We start from the raw sequence: 9,640 nt of genomic DNA, 5'->3' as shown, positions 1-9,640 counted from the left end.
TTACAAGGATTAACAGTCAACGCCTTGATCTTTTAAAAATATACTTTCCCAGCTTAATTGAAGAGTAAAAATCTCCAAAAAAGTCAGTTTGTCCCAATTCTCAAGAATGAAGTGGCTTAATCTCAAACCAGTTACAAAATGAAAATGCTGCTTGCACATTATCAAATTTATTCTTACAAAAGTCCCAGGTTTAATGTAAATTGTTTGTAGGTCATATAAAATAAGGTTTGTCCTGCATTATGACCTTATGCCCTCTGTGTTAAGAGGTGAGTCAGCTGAAGCTCTGCAAGAAGCTTAGGATGTTTTTGTTCAGTTTCAAAGATCAGAAATAAACTTCATCACTCACTATCATGTCCCTTCTCTCAATAAAAATGATGAAAATTTTCCACACACGTTCAATGGGAATAAAAAGTCCACAGAGGAGGTTTGCTGGAGCGACTTGAGTTTGAGTTCCTCTGTTGAATCTCGCGGTATTTGACAGCTTCCCTCCGCTCTTTGACACTTGCCCCTCCCCTGCGCTCCGGGAATGCTGGGTTGTTTACATTACTGGCACACGGGTCAGGAGTGTGGTGATGAGAGGGGCCTAGCTACTGGAGACACTGTCTGAAAACACGTACACATCTCGACTGGCTCCACAGCACAGGGTCTCTCTGTCCGTGAAAAAACTCCCCCAGCGCTCAGACAACGGTGCTCAGGCAACGAGAGAGGCCCGCCGAGTCTCGACTTTTAGGAGCGACCTTGGAGAGAAAAGGGAAAGTCAAAACAAAGACAACCGCCATAACCATCAGGAGAAACTTTCAGCTTGAAGAAGGAATAGCTTAGCAACAGAGTCCCACTTCCTGGTAAGAACCAAGACACCGTTAGCTGATAGTAAACGTCTGAATCTGTAACATTACACTGGACAACTAACAAACAACTTGTAAACTGTTACACACATTTGTGTTAACTTAGTACGGGATTGGCAGTCTTCCAAACCTCTGAAGTGGTCACTGTTTTTGACGCAAACGCAGTCTTGACACTCACTTGAAAAAGTTTCGGAAGAAGTTCGCTAGCTAGCTTAGCTTGTTAGCCGACTAGCATGCCGCATTGCTAACTTTCACTGCCTTGAAAATGACACAGTCGCGGCTGTCATGTAAAGTTAACGCTGACATTGTAACGCCATAATTACTGCGTGTCAAAGAACAACTTGCTCATAACTTAGCTTTTAAGCCACGTAGCTACACCTGTGGCACAACATGACACAAGTATCAATGTAGCTACCTACTGTTCCCATGCTAGACTACTACAGTGATGTTATAGTACACGTATACTGCATAATTACTTCATTGTAAGGCCTTACTTATATAGGTGTTATTCCTAAAGATGAGACTTTAATTATCTGACATTGCAAAATATGTCTTGATTTATTTGCATATGCTGGTTTATGTTTGTTTGCCTTTGCAGTGTAGGAATGTGTGTGTGTAACTCATCATCCTCTCTGCAGAAGTAGCACACTTATTTCAAAGTAATATAACTGCTGCAGCAAATATTCATTCATCCCTATAAGCTTTCTTTGCTTTGGATTACTTAAGTGTGATGACCTGTCAATAGGAACATTCTTAGAAATAAACAGACAGTCTGCTATGTAAGTGAATACAATAGATGACACCTGGTCGTGCCATCATAAATCTACAAGCCCATACTCGACCACAATTGCTGCTCATCTGCTTGATCTTGTTGGGAAAGTGATTGTTTCAAAGTCAGTGAGCTTGTGTTAAATGTGAACAGGCTTTGCATTTTATCTAATGTTACATCTGCATCCTGTAAACTAACCTACGCACCACAGAAGCGCTTCGTGCATCCTCCCAGGTAGAGAGCAGAAACCTTATCAACTAGCAGTACACAGATGCAGTGTGGATCTGCATCTGCTTCAAGCTTAACTGGCAACTTGTCCTGAGAGTTCACTCAGCCACTCTTATTGTCAGGTAAAATAATAAGGCTGGCCCTGTTTGTGTAAAAGATGAACAAAGAAAAATAATAATCAGAGACAGAGCTGACTGAAGTAATACTTATGTGATAAATATGCGTTTGAATTGCAGCTTCAGTGAACTGATAAAGTGAGACTTGATTTGATAAAGGCAGAGTCACTGTCAGTGATTTTATTTCATCAGTGACTCAGATGAAGCAAAGGTGGCCTTGATTTATGAACCTTGATTTACAGATCTATTAGGAAGATTTGATTGCCACCATTAGCCATGGACAGTTAATTTGGATGTAGGTTAAACCTCTCCATACTAGCATTAAGTGATGATGAGAGGGAAGTAAATGACCAATACTGTGATTTGTTGCTTGCCGGCTTACTAGTTACAATGTGCTTGACTTTCTCAGTGACTTCATGCCTCCTTTAATGTTCACACCTATGCAAATGCTCAGTGATAGATGGCATACAGGGTGTAATGAACAGTAAAGATACGTAATAAATACTGTTTGTAAAGTCACCAAATTACGACTTAATGAATGAATAATGAATTATATTTTAAGATTAAAATTCAAGAGCAAATATATGAATTTACTAACATTTCAAGGCACTTGTTTTTTTTTGTCATGCGTTAGTTCCAACCCTCATTAATGTGGCAACACATTGTTAGTAGTTATCATGCTAACACAAGGCCACCTCTGTATTTCCTCTAAACCCTTAAACCATGTTTACAAGTCTTACTACCAAACAAATGTTTCTCAGCCATTGAGTCATTTTCTGTGGAAACTGTGCCATGTGACTACAGTTAAAAGTGTGTTAAGTGTGTATTCTGACCCATCTCTGTCTGGAAAAAGCCATGGCCCAAGAGCTGTTTCAAGCTGTCTGTTTCATGCTGTTTAACACCATAAGAGTTATAGCCTGGAAGACAGTGTTTATTTGGAGGAGAACTACTGGTAGTTGTAACAAGACGGTTTATTTGAATGAAAAATAAATCAAGAAGTATTTTTTCGGGAAGGTAGTGACTCATTGCTTTTCTTGTGAGTCAGAATGGTTATTGCAAAACCTTCACATACTGATTGCAAACAGAGTTCTGGTTGGTTTATAATGGCTCATCTGTAGTAAAATAATAAATCTAGTTTTACAAGTTATCTTTAAAAGATACAATAAAAACAAGAATAAGAATATTATGAAAAGAAGGAAATACAATCCAGTGGCTTGACAAATAGATATGTAAAATAAACCCACCTCACCTAGGCCTAACCGTTTCTGGGGTCACACATAGGGTGAAAACGGTGTCTCATGCCATGTTCCTGTCGCTGCCTATCACAGCCAAATATTTCAGGCGTCATACTATCACGTTTGGCTACGCTGCAGAGAGATGATTCAGACAAGAGTTAGTGGGAACTGACATACCTTGTTGACCCAATTATTACTCACTTCTGTGTTGCCACACTCGATCATCGTCAAAGACAACAGGCTTGAGTCTGCCAGCGTCATCAGGTGATGGAGATGAACACCGGCTGGCTCTGTGAAGTTGACTATCAAGGAATGTGTCATGAACCGGATGATCAGCAAATGGCTGCCAAATGTTTGCATCAGTCTCTGTGGTGAGGGATTTCTGCCAGTATATCCCGCTTTGAATTTCTGCTGATGAGAGGTGGATTACTTTTGACAGGCTTTGGCAAAATTTAATTATTTTTGCCTTGTGCTATTGTTTGGATTAAATAAGGGAAATTAGGGTAGACTAGAAAATAATGATAGCAGCATTCATCAGTAGTGTTTAGACTGATTGAGTCTGAAAAAAGAAGCCCACAGAAACAAGAACTCTGGATTATAAATCTATTAACAGATATCTGCATATGTGTGCAGAATCTGCAGGTAACAGTACAAGATTTTGGTATCAGAAGTGTTATGGTATCCATTTGTAGTTTGAATAGTATTGATCAATCATGTTTGAGCAGCAGGTCAGTGTGGAGAGGCAAAATGCAATGTCGGCACCCATCGGCTATTGTCTGACATGATTTAGCTTTTTATTAGCTTTTTTTTTATTTTTTTTTATTTTTTTTTTATTTGCTGCATTTATATGCAGCTATCTGTTCATAGAAATTTGCTGAAATGACCAGTGCATGGCAGAAGAGGACTTGCAGTGGACATCTGCTGGCTACACCTGATCTTCTGAATTATTGGCCATTACCCCCAGAGGCTTACTGTCATCAGACCAATAGCTGATGAGTTCTGAGATTGCGTCATTATTGGAAGAGGCACTGATGATGTGCCATTATCACATAAGCAAGATGTTTGCTTAGGTTCACATACATTTATAGGCTGCCAAGGCCATAAATATCTTCTCTGTCAGTGCTGTTTTAAAAGCAGCTAGACTTTCTGCTACTAAACCATTCAGAGTGAGACCTAAAATGCCATTCATTGGTGTGGAGGAATCGGAGGAATCTGCTGCACCCAAAGCAGTGATTTAGCGCAGTGGAATTTACCAAATCGCTCTATCCTGTGAGAGTTTCCTGTTTTAGCCCTGGAGCTGGCCCCTCTGCTGGATTAAAGATCAGATGAGACATTTGTCATCTGACCACTTTAACAGTCATCTTGCCTTTGGGTTTCACAAAGAACAAAAAATGTTAGCTCTGTTTTTTTTTTTTTCATTTGCAAAGCATATTTGAAGGAAGATGCTTCCTAAGGCCATTCTTGAGCTACATTAAACACTGTCTTTTGCATGATGTCAAAGACCTTGGCCAAGCATTGTACAGAAGTGGTGCTGGCAAAGGTAGCAGATCACTGCTTAGGATATAGACTCGTGTGTTGTACTTTCTTTGAGATTAGTTGTTGTATTAATAATAATAAAAAGTAAAAGGAAGAGAAAATACAAGCTTGATGCCTTCCCCAGAAGAATTTAGAATTGAGTCTTTCCTTTCCAGGCTCCGTTTTGGTTAGAGTTTAGAGTAAGGTCTTTGGCAATGAGAGTGGGCTGTCTGAGCACCTCCTTATAATCCCCTCTAACAGCCAGCCAGTCAATATTTTTCATATCCATCTCCCTTCTATCTTATGAAGGGTCACTGATGTTTCAAGCATTCAAATATCCTTGGAGGATGCCTCGCGGCTCACTGTGTCACGTGAAAGTTCTCAATTTCTCTGTGGCATTGATGCCTTTTCTCAACGGGCTCTGTAGTGCTCTGGGGGGAAACAGACTTCAAAGACATGCAAACACAAAAATTACTGACCTAGGACCCTATTTCAAGTTTATGAAACGCTTTCAGTGCCCCTTGGTCAGCTCATGCCGTGACCACACAACATCAGTGGTTTATTTCCCTACAAAGAGTGTCGGAAAAAAGGTTTTATTTACTCTTTATTTTTTCCTTTTTTTTCTCCTCAGCTCTGAAACCCTGCCTTAAATGAAAAGCCTTATTTATATGTATATGAGTTATGAACCTATTATATTAATGGGTTGATTAAAGAGATACCATTAAAGGTATCTTTACCAGCTTACAGTAAAGAGCCTGTAAAAAAAGATGAAGAAATAAATAGCTTCAATATGCGCAGCTTTCTAAAGAAAGGGTTAAAACAAGGCCCACTTAGAAATAATGTTGTTAAGCTACACAAAAGGTGGGTAAACATTTTAATAATTTTGATATATTGACAGAAATAGCCTGTGTTTTGCTGTTTGAATTATTCAGAGACACCTACTTGACTGTAATAGTTGCGTCATGTTGTTGTTATAGTTTGTTAACCTGACTCTTTTTCTCATTTTTCTTAGATTGGTAATTGAGTGGGCTGTTTATTTGAGAGTCAGTATTTTAGCAACCTTTGTAATCCGTGGCAGTCTGCATAAAGAGCCATTTAGTCAGGCTATTTGTAGACCGACTGCACATGCATTATACTGTAGATATCCAATACCTATTATTTATGAACTGTTTATGTAGGTTACAGCAAATTGAGGAATAAACCGCTGTTTGTTGCCGTCTAAACAAAGCTGCCAAATCCGTGTTGGCATATTGTGAACTGTGCTGGAAATATGGCTCTCAAGCAGCATCCTCCGTTTTTTATTGGAGATCACTCTCCAATCGTCCCCTCTCCCTCTCTATCGCTTTTGATTATCCACACGCAAAAATACAAATCCCTCAGGATACAAATTCACTTTCACAGAATAATTACAAGATGCTATATGCCACTGTAAACACCACATCAGTGACAGTGACAGTATGCATTTGTCATGAGATGAGACAAAAGCAGAAGGAATTTGCACTCATGAACAGAATGAGGGAGGATGATATTTTCCTGTGTGTGTTGCTTGCTGACTGTGCTATGGGCGTTTGTTCCAGCCTCATCACAAATGAGCCTTAATGTTTCACACGGGATTTGCAGCAGAAGAGAGCAAATTTGTATGAGAGCATCTTGTTTTGACAGACTTGTCTGTTTTACCCTCCCCATTTTCAGTGCGAAACGCCAGGACATTTCACTGCGCTCTTTTTCTTTTCTTTCACGTTCTGTTTCTTTTTTGTGACGTGAGTTGATTAAAACTTGGGCCAGCTGAGATATTACTTAATTTCTTAACTGATCAGTATCAGTTTTGTAAAGACACATTCTTAATTATTGAAACCTGTGACATTCTGTGTATACCAGCTGCAAACACTGTCTCAGTGCGCTCAGTTACAGCCCTGAAAATATATGTAGTGTACAGTGTTGGAAGTTACTCCACTGCTAACCTCTGCAGGCACTTTCAATTAATGATAATCACCTTGTCATTGTGCGTCCACTGGAGGAGAGAGCAGAGCTGCTATAGGAGTTCTTTGTATTTTTGTATCGTATTTTGATTATGTTAGTGATATTTAAATCTTATCTGTCCAAATCCTCCATATTTTCCCACACACACCTCTCTCAATGGATATCATACAAGATATTATGGGACACTATGCCAAATATTAGGAAATTATTAAAGAAAAGCTTGCGATGTGGGCTATTGTTTCTATTTGCTTTGGTAATTCTAACGAAAACCTGCTTTATAAATGCGCTGTGAAATCTAGAAAAATGTAGGGCTGCTTAAATGACTCATTTTTTTCATTTTCTGTCTCTTTATCTTACGCTGCCTTGTTCAAGCGAGGGGGACATCTTTCTCCCCCCTCCTCTCCCCTCCTCGGTCTGTGTTTGTACCCTGACTCACAGCTGTCTTCCATGGTCTCCCTGGTCTCTTGGTTTGGCCTGGGGCTTTGAGGTTGTGGTCAAGGCCTGGGGGCATGAAGAAGGAAGAGGAGTCATAATGAGAAGCTCCCCTTAACTCCTGCTGCCTAACCTGCCCCTGAGCCCCTTTGTCTCGCTCCCTTTTCACTTCCATGCCACCCATCTCTCCTCCTCTTCCTGTATTTCTGCCTCTCGTCTTAGACACTTCTTCTTGCTCACCAGCCCCCCCTCCTCTTCCCTATTTAGTTTCCTTACCACTTCTTCCCACTGCTCAACCTCTGTGACTCTCAATCTGTCCCCCATTCTTGCCTCTGCTCTCCTCTCCTGGGGGTCCTCTCTACCCGGGGCCTCCCCTCAGTCTCCTCCTCTCTGCCCAGCCTGGCCCACAGTCAATGGGAGGCAGGCAGCCTGACTCCCTCAGAGCAGCAGGAAGCTGCAGCAGCAGGGGTTAGGCCTGTATGGCGCTGCCGGCTGGCTCTGTCAGAAGTCCTGCCAAGCCAAGGATGAGAGACCTTTGCCAGTGCGGTATTGGGGCACCGAATAAAAATATTTTACAGATGTCTGAAGTCAGGCATCAGGAGTCAGCAGCGGCTTACTCAGGCCTAGAGCAGAGGTGTCTTTTAAGTGCAAACGATGTCTATGCTAATGTATTTGTGTGTAGGATTTATGATAAAGAAAATGAACCTTAAGTATGAGTGCAGGAGAAAGGGCATAAAAAGGACTTAATAAAGTGGTCCTCAGGAGTCTTGGCATTTCAGGAAGTGGGTGTGTGGTAAGAGGAGGGAAGTAGGCCGGTCGCATTCTGGATTGGCTGGAGGAAAAGTGATTGATTTGGTCGGGTTGCGTTTGAAGAGGGGGAGCATCCAATGCGACTGTACTGTGAATGCCTGGCTGGGTTCCCAACCAGTTCTGGCTTGACAGTTTAACAGTGAATATTTAACATTGCGCCTCTCTGCAGGGCTTGGCTGTAAACAGCAGTCAGCAAGCAGCACAGCAGCAAAAGCCTGCGTGACGCTGGGCCTTGGTTGTGAAGCCCACCTAAAAACAACGCACAAGCAGGAAGCACATCTTGAAGTTCTGATTTTAGAAAAAGGCAGATGGCATGGGCTGGTGGTGTCACACTGTAAAAAAAACACCAGGATCGCCTGATGAAAGCAGCTCCCGCTTGCTTTGAACAGCGAGTCTGTCATGGTTGGTGTCTGCTGTGTGGCTCCGGGTCAAACTGTGATACGCAACTCCTGGAATTTGCGCTTTTTAAGTTTTTCATGTTCAAATCGTCTGAGGGGGAAAAAAACAGAAGGGGGGGAAAACAGGAAGTTTCATTAATATTAATATTCTAATGTGTGAAGGAGGCAGGGAAGACCTATCTGGTTTAGCTGCTTTGCTTTCTGTTTTTCTTGCTCTTTGTCTTTCCTTCTGTCTTGTCAGTATAGCTACCAATTTCATTTTCTGATTATTGTCAACTCTGTACTTATAAACATAGCAAGCACTTGGATTCCTATATGATAGTTTTGGTTAAAATATTGAGTAAATAACATGGCTTTTAGTCCGAAGTATCATCAAAGCTGTGAATTTATAGTTCCAATTTTGTCACACAAAACAGATTGTTCATGAATTGTATGAATGAGCTGCTAAATTTCAAATGCAATTGGTCAGTGTATCCAAATGCTCTCTTGAAATTAGTGACTTTTTTTTTTTTTTTTTTTGCTATTTGTGTCAAGCATGGCTGGAGCTGAAATTGAATTGGCCACTGGCGATACTTGAGTTGAAATCAACTTTTGAATACATGGGGATATTAAGGCTTTAAAATGAAACAATAAGCCTCATTGAACCAAACTCTGTAAGGTCTTTGTATTGTTTTAGATGTATTTTGAGTACTTATGTTCTAAAGGGTATAAAAGAAAAGGCATGGCTTTACACATGCAAACTGCTGCTCCGAATTATTATTGAAGGCCGCAGTTTATGTGATCATTCGAAAACATTGAACACTTCAAAGAAGGAGTTTCTGATGACAGCATGAAGACGTGGGAAGAGTGATGAGGTTTAAGCAGAGCTGTGTTATTATGTAATGATGGACGGGAGAGAAGAAAGAAAAGAACTGGTTGCATGAACTTGAGAGCGGAGTGGGATGGGTCTGATGACAGGATTAAGAGAATGGTTCAGAGTGTATTAGTGATTATGAGCTGGAAGAAAGTGAGTGTTTATAGGGTTGTGACATTTGATTGTTTCCTGCTTTTCTGGGCTCTGTTCCCAACTCTAAATATTTGTGAATGATCATTTGGATACGGCGTAATTTGTGCTTGTTGTGAACAAGTGTTTCTGGTGAAGTTCACTTGTGTTTGTGGTCCAGTTGTTTGTCAGGGATTCTCATTATTTGATCCATGTCTCTGAATTAATATTGTGTCCAGCAGATGATATTTGAACTCAATGGGAACTGGGTTCAAAATAAACAAATACTGTGTCTGAAGATGAGTTGGAGACATTTGGATTCAGCTGTGG

General features: G+C 40.7%; 1 protein-coding gene across 1 annotated transcript in view; it reads left to right on the top strand.

The window, feature by feature from the left end:
• The first annotated feature begins 498 nt into the window (after window positions 1-498).
• Window positions 499-9,640, top strand: part of nek7 (NIMA-related kinase 7) — a 65,190-nt gene continuing 56,048 nt past the window's right edge. Inside the window, exon 1 of the mRNA XM_050055451.1 lies at window positions 499-842. The gene's annotated coding sequence lies outside the window, so the exon portion shown is untranslated. The remainder of the gene's footprint in view (window positions 843-9,640) is intronic.

The sequence above is a fragment of the Epinephelus moara genome, chromosome 10 (genome assembly GCF_006386435.1).
Source record: "Epinephelus moara isolate mb chromosome 10, YSFRI_EMoa_1.0, whole genome shotgun sequence".
In the NCBI taxonomy this organism is placed as follows: domain Eukaryota; kingdom Metazoa; phylum Chordata; class Actinopteri; order Perciformes; family Serranidae; genus Epinephelus; species Epinephelus moara.
The sequence above is the reverse complement of the archived record's forward strand: the minus strand, read 5'-3'. Positions and strand labels throughout refer to the sequence as shown.